This window comes from Leuresthes tenuis, unplaced genomic scaffold (assembly GCF_036924035.1).
Source record: "Leuresthes tenuis unplaced genomic scaffold, fLeuTen1.0.hap1 SCAF_5, whole genome shotgun sequence".
NCBI classification, from domain to species: Eukaryota; Metazoa; Chordata; class Actinopteri; order Atheriniformes; family Atherinopsidae; genus Leuresthes; species Leuresthes tenuis.
The window spans coordinates 17,243,595-17,257,352 of record NW_027325359.1 but is presented as its reverse complement, the minus strand read 5'-3'; the positions used below and the strand labels follow the sequence as shown (position 1 = coordinate 17,257,352).

Sequence of the window (13,758 nt, the reverse complement as noted above, 5' to 3'; positions counted from 1 at the left end):
TAGATTTAGCTTCCAATGAGCCAGACTGTCTCCTAATCTTTCAAAGCGGTCTTTAGCAACAGCTCTCCAGGCTTTCTGAAAGTATTTCTCAAAGTTGTACTTTGGACATTCGGCTGCTTTTTCACTCATTTTCAGACCAGTCCTTGAGCCTGACCATTTTCAGAGGAATGCGTTTTTGTTTGATTAGCCACCTAACACTGACCTACAAATAATTCAAGCGCAAACAAGGCTCCTAACTCAAGGGATAAGCCAGTGTTGTGTCTTTACATAACAGAAGACTATTTTAAATTGTATCTTTAGACACTTTTTTATGAGCAGTCTGTCGCAAAAACACATAATTTTCTTCTCATTTCTTCAGTTTAAATCTATGAAAAATACCAAAAGATAACATAAAGATCATGTTTCTCTATTAATAAAGTGTTTGCGTCACTGTACAAGTGGAGGACAAAAGGAGTGGCAGACCTAAAGGAATGGTTTACAGCAGATGAAGGCGATGTCCTTAGAAAATAAGAACGACCTGACACAGGAGCTGAGAGATGCATCTGGACTGTCAGCCAATCCATCTCCTGCTCACTGAAGCCTTGTCAGAAATGGTCTCCAAGGACGGGTGGAGAAAAGGCTGAGGTATGCCAAATGACACGAGAAGTGGGCTGAAATCAGTGGCAACAGGTCTTACGGAGTGATGAATCCTCCTGAGGACGTCAACATGACTGAAGCAGTGTGGGATCATCTTAACAGAGAACAGAACAAAAGGCAGCCGACATCCAAAGAAGAGCTTTGGAATGTCCTGGAGAACTATTCCTGAAGACCACTAAAAGAAATGACGAGAAAGCTCGTCTAAAAGGGTCCAGACAATAAAATGCTGACTTTCAAGCTTGTTGGAATTGTACAAACTCCTTTTTTTGTCTTATATACTGCATTTACATTCATGCTGGCACGATAAACCTCTGCCATCATTTCCCGTTTTCCTGGCAAAACAAAGAAATAAAGGGTGGTTCTACGCTGTGTTTTAACGTTGCACATTTGTAATTGACTGAAGGAGTTTTGGAGGAGTGTTTAATTTTCAATTATTCAACTGTATCTAATGGATTTGTTGTTGGAACGAGCCTTATTCCCCCACATTAAAATTTCATCGTCAACAAACACATGTCTGACACATTGCTGGCAAGAGAAAATTATGCACAGATCTAACACACACACACACACACACATCTTGAAAACAAAAGGTACATCTAACCAAAAACACACACACAGCGTCCACAAGGCAATCTAGACATGCAGCGCAGGCACAGTCTCCCCTCCCCCTCCATTTTTTCTTTTTTTCGCTCCTTCTCTCTTCATCCAGCCACCAAATCCACTTAGAGGCCGGTGTGCGACCCGCTGATTGTTTTCTCTCCGGCAGCAGCTGCTCTGCCTCCTTTCTCCATTCCGACCACCTAATCAGCTGTCAGAGAGAAGACCAAAGAGGTCCGGAGATTTAAATTTCCCTCTTTGATGAACACACCCAGCTCTCTGATCTGCTCGAAACACAGCCACAGCTGTTTAGAGAGGAGAGTGGACCCATTTCAAAACTTAGAGAAAAATAATCCAATCAGTGGCGCTCCTGACACTGAAGGTTTCGCTTGCATTCTCTCAAGACGCCAAAACTGTGAAACCCCAAATGTGCACAGGAAGTGGTAATGGCATTTGATGGTTTTTAACAAACTGAAAGAGACTCCTCTCTCTACTATCAAATAATGAAGACACGAGGAAACAAATTGATGTCCAGTAATATGTGAAAGAAATTAGCTTGAAATACTCTCGGAACCAAAAACACTCAAACAAGTGTTCACAAACCATAAAAAAACCTGTGATGTTTTTGATTCTGAGTATTCAACACAGACGCAGGTGTGTTCCTGCAGAACAGAATACACCTGTGCAATGTGCACTGAAATAACTGATACATGTCAATTATTTGTGTACGTGTGTGAGTTTGATGAACTCAGAGGCCCTTCTTTCACACCCATGCAGCCACAGTGGTTTTCACACCTGCCTCCAACTAAAATAAACCTCACAGTGCTCACAGGTCACACATCTGCCCTGAGTCTGATTTATCAACACACACACACACACACATACCATCATTCTGTTGGGACTTTTTAAGCGCCGTGACAACAGCCAACCACACTGCAGCCCCTCGGCAGCGGTGAGCCAATCGCTTGCCTCCCTTCGTTCATCAACGGCCAATGGGAACGCTCCGTTGCAAGCTCGTTTATCACGAGCAGCTTTCTTCATTGTTTCACATGAGGCTGTAGTGGTGCTGCTCAGCTCTCCTCATTATACAGCAGAGCATCTGCTGCCTGAGAGCTTTTCATTAACGGCACAGTTACAAAGACGACTCTGACTCCCTGAAGGATACACACCGTACATTTCCCGACAAATATCAACCGCCACTCCTTATCCATCATCTGTGCAGCCACTGTTCATTCTCAGCCACCCCTTTGACCATTGCGTGCTCCACTTCATGTCTGACTATGCATCATCTTTGTTTCCAGGATGCAAGATGCCTATTTGTCTCTATTAAGGCTCCACGTTCACATTTGAGAAACTGCACTGAGCCGACTTTCATTAAACAAGAAGACAAAGAGTTACAGGTTAATCGTCTGTTGATTAGCTAACCGCTTATCCCATTAAGACGAGAGGCAGCCGGGTCAAAAATAAGCAAGAATAAGACTCGATATAACAGTAGATTTGTCTCTCCATAAACTGCTGACATAGCCAGCCGACATTTACAAATCAAGAACAAGATAAACAACCCCGGCTCAGCTGGAGATGTTACATTTCCTCAGGACAATGTGAGGACAGCGCTGAGGCATCAGCACACACCTGAGCAGAGTGAGAATGAGCCTCTATTCATTATGTCCAACTCTAACAGAGATATGAAATAACAGCCCCTCCTACCTGATGCTGCTTCTGACTTAATAAACACACGCACACAAAGAGCCAGCAAGAGAGTCCGGCTCCTAGCAACTGCCGCCTGACAGGGAAGGTTGAAGAGGTTATGTTGTCACAGGGACTACGAGCCTGCATCTATGTACGATCTGCAGCTGAGTGAGGAGGAGGAAGGACTGACCATTGAACGCCTCCACATCCACTGAAATAAAAAAAACAACTAATAGCTTAATAATAATTCAAACAATGATGATGAAAACGAACGGAGGCGGAATAGCGCAGACGATGAGGAAAGCGTGATGGCTCCTGCAGCTCTTTGTGTTCGCGAGCCCAACAAAACAGACACGAGCTCACGAGACACGAGGACGACAGAAGAAGAATATTTAATCGTGCTGCTGAGCCGCTTTAGGGCTGCAACTAATAATCATGTTATCACCTGCTTATCTTTCAAATTACCTGATCAGTCAAGGAAATGTAATGTTGATGTCGTTTGGAACTACTTCCAAAGATGTTGGGTGTGATATAAAAAGAAGAACACCGCAACTCTGCAGATGTCAAAGCAGGCACTGTGCACAACAGGCCTTCTGCTGTTTCAGATTTAGATTCAGATTTAGTTAGAACATCAGCTTTATTTCAAAACATGTGGTAAACGTGTAGTTTTGGTGCCTTAATGTCAGGGGCGGAGTCTTCTCCAGGAAGAACGTCCTACAGCCGTGGCCCAGGAGGTTGGATGAATCCTCGCAGTCTTTAATCTGCAACTTGGGCAAGAAACTGAAGCCCATAATTGTCCTTGACGACACAATTTCCGATTAGCTTGTTTGTTGCGTCGGCGAGAGTCAGAGAGTGGACAGCCAGCTGTCCGGCAGACTGACGAAGAAGATCCATCCCACCTCTTTCTATCCACTGGTTGATGCTCCCGTCAGGTATAAGTCTGAGTGGAATGACTGCTGCAGTCATTTAACCCGGGACTTGAAGCAGATTGTACATTTTTCTACTGTTTGTTTGTGCTTGTTCACGAGGCAAACAGACTTGCGTGTTGCCATAGCGTTTTCTGTCTGAATAAATTGCTTTCACGCGTCACAGCACCCCCCAAAAAAAAAAAAAAAGAAAGACACCTTGTGCATTTCTGAAAGACAACCAGCTGTGGCACAACTGCAGCGTTTGCTGCCCTGGGAATGAGAACAGGTTGGTTGGCATGATTGTGCTTTCAGGCACCTTTTGTTCCATAGCTATGATAGAAGTTTATTTTCATTGATTCTATAAGTGGGAACAAAAAGCTGCCCTCAAACCCTGAAAAACAATTATTAGTTGCAGCAAGAAACTATCATTCTTTATGAGCCCCACGGCTCATAGCAGAAACCCCAAACCATTTTAATACCCCCTGCTTTACTTGTTAAAGAGGACGATGGCAGCGCTATGACTCAAACGTGTCCTGCATGCTGCACCGTCCCATCCGCAGATCACGTGACTACGAACGATCGAACCACTGGCCTCTACCTGCTAAATCCGTATTGTGTCGTCCCAGTTTAGAGTTACGTGCCAAAGTAGGACAGACTGTGGGACAGAGCAACTTTCAGACAACCTTGGCAGAGTGACTAAGCTTTTATAGTCAATACACAGGAAAGAGATGAGGAGGGACAGACGGGAAGGAGAACAAATGAGCCCAACAAGAGCCAAAGATTTACATGCAAGGGAATGAGAAGTTATTTCCCATCTTCTTTAGATGCATTTATACTTCATTTCTATTGAAAAATTATTCTAAAAAAATGTTGTGCTATAAATGATTTGATTAACTGACAGTTTTGGCTAAAGCACTGAATAATTATTACCTAATTCAGGGGATATTTGATCAAATAGTGGGTAAACAAGACCCGACAAGGCCTCCAAAGCTTTGATACTTGAGAGGTTCTTATGTGACAGACAAATGTCACTCACTCGTCAGGAAGTCAGTCAGTTTTTGGTGCACGATTTGAAGCTCTGCAGCACAAGCACTGAGAGCTAAAAGATGGAGTAAACAGACTTCATTTGGTGCTTCATCAAGCCGACTATGCCACACCCAAGTCCTCTGGGTGCAGACTGCTTTGTTCTGGCCACTACCGTCTCACACACACACGCACCACCAACAGCGCACTGCTACAGAGCGGTGGCAGACAGCAGGTCACATGCTTTTTCTTGCCTGCCTGTAGTGTCGTGCATGTATTCAAATTCCTCGCGCGTGCGTAGCGGCTGCCAGCACTCTTCAGCAAGGCGTCATCTGGCTCCCGGCCCACAGACGAGGCCACGGTCACTGAGACCAGACGCTGCCTGCAAACTAGCCAACGGCACAAACAAGAGGCAAGCGCTTATCAAAAGACAGTAATGCAGCAGTCAGGGAAAGGATGTGAGGCCAGAACGACTCGGCCTCCTCCGTCAGCAGGCACACTGTCAGAGTCAGAACTGAGCCACAGAAACAAGAAAGGTGACATTATCGGCTGCCTCTGAACCCCCTAAATGACACGGTGCTAATTGCAGAGGGGGCGAGAGTTTTACTTACTACTGATTTACCCTCGCAGGCAGTTTGGTGGCTGGCTTTGGGGCAGAGTGGCTGGCTGGCTGAGCTAGATCTGTCAATCTGAGCAACGGCTCCATCAATCTGCTGTGAACACAGTCAGACAAACAAAGCAAGCGTCAGCACCAGCACACAGACTGAAGGCTGATACACGCCACCTGAACTCACTGAAGGGCGTTCAGTGGAAGTTCAAGCATTCGGACCAGTCTGACCGTCTTCCTCTTCCTGACAAACGCAGATTACTGCTGACTGCAGGGTCACAACATCTCATATTGAGATTTTTCATCACACCATTGTTTTCTGTGGGTTAGGACGCCCAGCTGTGACAGTCACGGTCTGGCTCCTGGCTCCTTTCAGCTGCTTGACTTGCATAAACACAATTTCAACCAAAACAACAACAACAAAAAAGAGCCTTTTGAGCAGATAAAATGTTTAATGTGCTATTTCACCGATCACTGCAGGGAAAGCACCGTGCTCTTGCCCCAGTCTGTAGTCTGAGCAGAGCAGGGTCAGCTGTAACCCAGTGACCTCGAGGCTTTTAGGAATTCAGGGTACTGATCAAAGACACTTCAGCGGGGCAGATGACTTCTCACTTAATGCTCGGGATGGGGTCATGTGGATGGGATCTTTTCATTTAAACCACCCAGAAGTGGACACGGAGACGAGCTGAAGAGACTCAAGGGAAATTCCACTTTCGCACAATGTGGGTCTTCTTTGTCTCTTTGGCCATCGTTTAAAAATAATTCTTATAATCCTGCAATAAGTCTTCATTAGAGGAAAAGTTTGGAAAGCTGTGAATAAGGACAAAGGACGCCTGTACTCAGTTAATTGTGAAGGTTTTGACCCAACCAGCCAAGACTATTTGGAAAAGCTACAGTCAAACTGTCTCCTGACAGACATCGCGGTTCACAGATCTGCTCTCTGGTTCAGCTTTGACCTGCAGCAGCTCAGCTGTGCATGTCGACAGTTTTGTTATGCAAGGAAAAGGATTAATGCAACCCAAACTATCAGCGTGATCTCCAAATAAAGAGGTTCAGTTGCCATTACTGGCTCCAAAACATTTGATTCCAAAATACTTTTTAGAATTTTTTTTTTTTAAAAAAAGGGTAGATTTTTGTTATAAAATACTAAGTCAGTAAGTCATTTTCCCCAAAAGTCTTTACAGTGTCTATTCCTGATTTCGTCCTGATCATTAGGCATCAAAGCTTTTTTCAAACCAGGTCGCTGGCTGCTGCCATCATGGATTGTTCTTAACTGGACAAACAGACCCTCCAACGATTCTCCTGATTTTTTTTGTTGGCAACTCTATATTCATTCTGTTGTTTCCCGTTTCAATGTACTTAATGCGCAATTATAGCATCAAACACAGTCGTCTGCACCACAAATGCGGATGCGTTTTTTCCTGCGTTAACAGTTGCCAGCCATGTTGATGTCACATTTAATGTGAATACAGGATGCACCCCGCCAAACAAGCCTGAGCTAGAATCTTCTCATCACTCCCAATTTGCCAATTTTTGGCCAAATAGAAAAAAAAAACAAAAAAAAACGTCAAGTTCAAGGCCTTAAAATGTACTCCATAAACCAATGTGAGACACCACATGCAAAAAAAGCATAAACTTTTTCAATTTCCCTCAGATATTCAGGCTTTTTGCATGTTTTAGCTCCTTCTTTTGGTTTTCAAACTTGTATCTCGACTGTTTTGGACTGTTCCTCATTCTAAATGCAAGCAGACACATTTCTTGAGGAAAACAAGACATGTGGATGTGTCTTTCAAAAAACTGAAACCAGTGTTTCAAATACCAGTGATGCACATGCATACAATGGTGCAGAAATCCATACGGAGATACTGGACGAGCCCTATGTTAGTTGTACCTTTTACTGCATTAAAATTACAATATCAACATGTATAAAAGAAAACGTATAAAAGCGGTCAGTCTACACTGGGGAACTTTACTGATGTTGTGAAAGAGTAAAAACAGGAACACAATGTGGACATTTTTCAGCTGGATCGTTAGGGTGTGTCCCCAGTTAAGCTTAGAGCAAACTAAAGACAAGCTGAAGGCTACAAAGTCTGGACTGTGTATACACAGAGACCTTACCACAGGTATGGGGGCCACGATGAACAGCTGGCCACGGACAATTGAGGGATTATATCTATTTGCTTGTCCTGGAACAATTCTTCCCATATCTCCCTTAGAATTTCGAATTGGTGATTGGAAAGGTGATCATCGTCACAACAACTCCTCTGTGATGACACCAGTGTTGGCACGCCTGATAGGAATAACAGATCTGACAGCAAAAATGTTTCCAAGGTTGTTGCAAACCCAAACTTTCCCTTTACATACCATATATTTCACTGACAATCATTTCAGAAAAGCTGGAGCCACAGTCCAATCTGTGGAAAGGGCTGATTGATTTAAAAGTGGAACACGGTGAGTGTGTCAGAACCGTCACTCCTTCTTTTAATCGTGCCGTTTCCTGTCAGTCTCTGTCTCCCAGTCTCTTCATTTAAAAGCGGTCCAACAGGATGACGGGGGGGGCGATGCCCCCCACCCCCAGGCAGCGCCAGGGGACTGATCCATACTAACACCAGCTGCTGCTTGTTGCAAGAAGCACAATCAAGCGCTCCAAATCCAACGACAAAACCCAAGACGTGTTTATTTGCACAAAGAATACTCTTCAAATGGTGCCTGGAGCAGCGACAGCCATACTGTGAGGTTAAATGACTGGAGCAGAGATGTGAGACGCAATAATGGATTCAGAAATTCACTGAGGGCCCGGCTTTATTGAAAGGAAAAACAGCGGTGTCTCAGTACGAATCAAGCAATGCCGGAATCAAAAAGATTTTTTGCCATCATGCAAACGATCTGCGATCCAGAGACATGTTTTATACTGAGGCAATTCCTTTGAAGCAGGCAGTGGAAAAAGTGAGAATTTAATATTATCAGACAGCCGCACAAAAGCAAGGAAGAATTTCTAACTGGCTGTCTTGTCTTTGATTGTTACCCACCAAAGAATAGGTAATACCTAACTAAATGTGTTCCTGAATTAACCTCAACTGTACAAAACGTCTTTGAAAAAGGAGGGAAACATGTTTATGGCAGGTTATCCTTGACGTGGACATGGATATTTTTTGGGAGCAAGCCAATAGACACAAGGACACATCAAATTCCACGGAGAAGTAACCAGCTTTTCCAAAGAATATAAAGAATCTTAAAGCTCAAATTGTTGGGTTTTTTTTGCTTATGTGAAGCATTTTTTTCTGTAGCAACTCATTGACAACATGGCCAGAAAAACTTGCTGATGTGTCCCGATGTAATACTTCCCGACACCTGCTGTGGAGTTCTCGCCTGGAAAAATTCAATTTTAACCGTCAACAAATTCCAAAGAACAGATCAAAACTGACGCTGACTTTCTCCATCTCTCAGTATTTTTTCGTCCTCATCATGTCTGTGGCCCACTCAAACAGCACCAAGCAGGGCAGTGCTGGTAGATATTGTTCATAATGCACATTTAAGGCAATGATGAAGCGCTATGAGACAGACGCATCACATTTTTCAGTGACAAAAATATTAGATTAATATGTAATATCGCCTCTCACCCAAAGACCACTGGGCCCAATGACCCCTCCCACTACCATGAGACCTGACAGTTGGCTTAAGCGGTACAGAAAATGGATGGATCGATATAAAAATCATAATTTAAGTTCTGAAACAGAAACGTCTAACAGATTCAAAGAGAAAAAACAAAACTTTGAAGACGTGACATGCAAAAACATGCAATGATAAATAGGTCAAAGGACAAAAAGATATTCCAAAACCTCAAATGACAGTTCCCTCAATTGACCATAATGCACTGGGGCCACGTGGCTGTGTGTATTTGAATGTGAGCTCCAGACTTACTACAGCTCACCCCGACAACATAAATCCCACAGCTTAACGCAACCAAAACAAGCTCAGTCTCTGGGAGTTATCAAAATGGTATTGCGGGACATCAGTCATTGCTGCACAAGCCGAAGATGAAGGGGGGGGTGCAAAACGACTGACATTTCTCTGACAAACAACACTAGTGGCAACAAAAGAAACCTGACGGCTATTCCCCCTCTCAAGTCTTCTCATGTGTGTCAGGACAAAGACAGACGCTATTTAAGACACACACACCGCCACTGTGGAAGGCTCTATAAATAAACCTGGTAAAGGATGAACATCGCAGCACTATCACAGAATGTGCAGCTTTGACCTCATCCTGCTGTTGCCTCACACCCAGCCTTTAGTTTTGCAGCAGCAGGTTCGAGTGTGACTCGGTCGCTCGGGGCAAAGAAACCTGGCGCGCATCCAGCCAGCGGCGACTGGCTTCAAACAACAAAGCATATTCTTTTCAGCATTCGGGTGGGATTCAAATGAGTTTCAGCAGTTTGCTGTGAAGTTGCACTCTTTGGCTGCTCATCAGATCTGCTGATGATCGATAACACACACTGTGGTCAGTCTGCAGCTTATCATGTGACTGAGGACGTAGTGTTTAGGATTTGGCAGCTCTTGGTTAAGTTTAGGAGTGGATCACGGCTTGTTCTGGTTTACAAAGTTAATACTCTGGTCACTTTGCGCTGCTTCTTAAGCCCACCATTCAACCCTACAAATGTTTAGTTTTAGTCCCATCCTGGATCAAGTTAACAAAGTGCAGATGTGAAAACTATGAACTGCTGGACAGCATATTGGTTGTTTCTGATAGCAGATGGTATTTTTCAAACACTGGAATAAATGAATAAATAGGAAGCATGATGATATTCTCAAACTATTTTACAACATAACAAGCTTTGTAATGTCAGGCTCCCTTTAAATTATGAAAAGGGAAAGGGGCTCTATATCCCTAAGATCAAGATCAGACTGATGTTCCCCCTCGTTCTGGATATAAAGTTAACATCATAAATACTGGATGAGCAGAGGACGTGTGCCCAAGTGTTTGGAAAAGGTTCAAACAGACACACCAGGATGTTAAAACCACTGCAGGAGGAAATGTTTGTGTCAAAGCTTCGTAAAAAAATCCAAATCTAGATGAATCTGTAGAGCCTTTTAAAAAAAAGAAGCTCCAGAGCATAAATTCAGTCCTTTTGAACTGAATAATTTAGAGGAAAGATCATCTCTTCCAGCTCCCAGAGCATTAACTGTGATTACGGTGGCAATGTTAATATTGACTGCGTGGGATAAGAAGTCACTCTGCTCTTCTTCTGCCACACAGTGTGAAACCAAGCATCTTTTGAGCCTCTCCACTGTGCTCACGAGTAGAGTCTCTGGGCAGCTGGAGCTGTCAAAGCAATGTTTTCAGTTCTGCTCAAGAGGGCTTCGCCACTTACATAATTACCAGAATGAAATGTTAATGTCAGCAACGTTGACGTTGCAGTAACGGAATTCTCCTGTGACTTAAGCAGCAGAGCAGAGGGTGTGTGTGTGTGTGTGTGTGTGCAGTTGAGATGATCTGCTCAACTGCAGATCATCTAGACGTGCTGAGAAGCAGCCGACTGTTGCGACATTTCGAAATCACAAACTCAAAACGGCTCATCTGTTCCTCTCAAAGTGCCATCACTTTGGCATTTCATGTGGATTGCCACAGGCCAGCAGTCACAGGCAGGCATGGCTCCGCAGCTCAGGCACCTCAGAGCCTGAGGGGGGGGAGGAGGAGTAGTATGGTGGGACAGCTAGTGATGGAGAGAGACCTTGGGGGCACTGGTAATCTGGCCTGGTCTGGCTGAGGTCACGCAGGCCTGTTTTAACACGTCAGATGGTTTCAAAAAACCTCTTTTCTGTTCCAACTTAAGGCTGGGCAACAACCTCCATTCGGTTCATGCTTCTTCTCAGCTCTAACTGAGTAAATATCTCACAAGAACATGTACTGTGCCCAGAATAAAGTACATCCATCAAAAATATTATTTGCTTTAAGACATGCCATCATTTCCATCGTTTGTCCTGGTCCAGAAGTTGACGAATTGTCATTAAATCATCAATTCATTCCTAAATATTGGGATAATCGCTATACAGGACTCCCTGAGAAGTGACGTTTCAGCCTCCTCTACAGCTGGTTTGGTTGTCAGTGGCTGTTTGCTACTGAGCCTCATCCACAGCAATGCTTAACACGCATTGCAAAACAGCAGCCGAACATCCTTGAGTCCTGCTGTAAAAAACAGCCCTGCCCCGTCAGTCAGCAGCAGGGTGATGTAAGCTGCCCCAACGCCTCACATGACGAAAAATGTCCCTACCATCCGTCCCATCTCTCGGTATGCACAGCGTACGGGGAGTACGCGGCGCACAAACAAAGCTGTGCCGCCTTTTACGCGGCCAGCAGCACAGATTATCACTCAGAGAATCCGAGCAGCCACTGCGACAGTGAACCGAGCTCTCCGGGATGATACCATCCGCCTGTCCCAGTGCGTCACGTTTACTGCCGCCGATACACTGTGTCGGACCCCACGCGCACGGGCTGAAGCCCCAGATGCGGCGCCCAGCACACGCACGGCAACATCTGCAAATGCACGTTTACGCATTATGTAAGAAAGGAGCCTGACATTTGTCCGAGGCGGCGGCGATGGAGGGAGTGAGGTGAGGTGAGGTGAGGCCAGGAGGAGGGAGGCTGAGGAGCCTTGAGACCCGGGCCAACATATTGACCATGTCGGCTTATTTCTATAAGGATATAGCGCGTTATGTTCCCTTAACATTAAAACCAAATGGGGAAGCGGAAAGCTGCAGCAGATGAACTGACAGAGAGGGTGACAGTGAGCAGACCGCAGGACGGAGGACATTTGACACTCTCCGCTCCGTTTCACTGACAGCGCGGCGTAAATACGGGCTGAACCTGAATGAAAAGGAACACTTACCTCCTCTTCCTCCTCTGCGCCTTCAGTCCGCTGCTTAGTAAACCTCCCCGCTACAGACAGACCTTTTTTTCCCTCTCTGACTAGGGAGAGCAGGCAAACCGTGCGCCTCCTGACCAAAAAAAAAAAAAACTCAGGCTGATTTCACAGCAGGGAAACGCTGTCCCGCGTTAACAATCCGCACCACGTATCCGCTGGCTCCAAGCTCCACTTCTGCTGCAGATATCCAGTCTTTTTTTTTTGGGTTCCCTTTTCTGTATGAGTGTCGTAGTCCTGAGAGCTTCTGTTTGTGTCCTCCCGTCACGTCGTCCTCCTCCCACTGCTCCTCTCGCTCTGCTCCCTCTCTCGCTTTTCTTCACGTCTACAATCGCTGCAAGTACCGTGCGTGCACTCGCGACGCGCGTCCACGTCGGACGTAGGGTGGGAGCTTTATAGCCGCGATAAGGGTGGGTGGGTGTGATTTGGGAGGACCCTCCGACGTAATTGTTTTCAAGGGAAGAATTGCCTATTCACTCTGGATTTCGTTGGGTGCTTTTTGCACAGCGAATATGTTGATAGCGGCTCATGTCAGTCAGCACATGACTGACGTGAAAGTGGGGTGTGGCCAATGTTGACCTCTAAGTAGTCTTATGTCCCCCAACCCCCAGTCGCACACACATAGACACACAAAAATGCCTGCATGAACCACAGTGCAGATATTGCGCCGTGAAACGTAAATAAAAAAGTGCTTACTGAGAGAAATACTCCATTATATAAACTGGTGCTGCACATACAATGAGATACACGTTTTTAGAGGAATGATATGTCTTTTTGAAACATTTGTCAATATGCTTGCTTCCATTGTATTCTGTAAAAGGAACAGAAGCAAAATTAGGTTTTGTACAGCAAAAACACAAGTCTTCTTTACATGAATGAGACACAAAGATATAGTGTGCTCTTAACTTATAAAACCTTCAATTTTGGTAGTGACTTGGATTTGCAACATGGTGCCTCAAATACAGCAGGTATGAAGAAATAACTCGACCCAAGTCCAGTATGCAGGATATGTCAGAAACATCCCAAGCGCTGGCCAAGGAGTGGGTATGGAACCAGGTCTACTTCTGGTCTAAATTCAAGTCACCGTGCATGGTCTGTTGTTGGTATGAATATATCTAAAGGTGCTTTGGACATATTTATACCAATTCTCTGCTTTGCGTTGGGGTTTCGCGAACACAATTCTACATGGTATAGCCTTTTGCTGCAACCTGGGGGAACTCTCATAAATAGCTGGGGTATGGACTGCTCTTGGTTGAGTTGGTGTTGTTGCTGATCGTTTAGCCTTGCTCTGCTGTGAAAAAAGTGGACAAAGATCTGCTTTGTGATGGAGTAAAAGTGTTAAATAATCAATGCAGCTGTGAGCTTTGCCCAGTGCTTCTTT

General features: G+C 44.8%; 1 protein-coding gene across 13 annotated transcripts in view; it reads right to left on the bottom strand.

Annotated features, from left to right (window-relative positions):
• The window catches only part of LOC140307432 (unconventional myosin-IXAa-like), a 125,379-nt gene extending 112,594 nt beyond the window's left edge, over positions 1-12,785 (bottom strand). For 11 of the 13 annotated variants that reach the window (XM_072386314.1, XM_072386319.1, XM_072386320.1 and 8 more), the window contains exon 1: positions 12,345-12,785. The gene's annotated coding sequence lies outside the window, so the exon portion shown is untranslated. The remainder of the gene's footprint in view (positions 1-12,344) is intronic. The other 2 variants (XM_072386323.1, XM_072386325.1) reach the window with 1 other exon arrangement.
• Between the last annotated feature and the right edge of the window lie 973 nt (positions 12,786-13,758).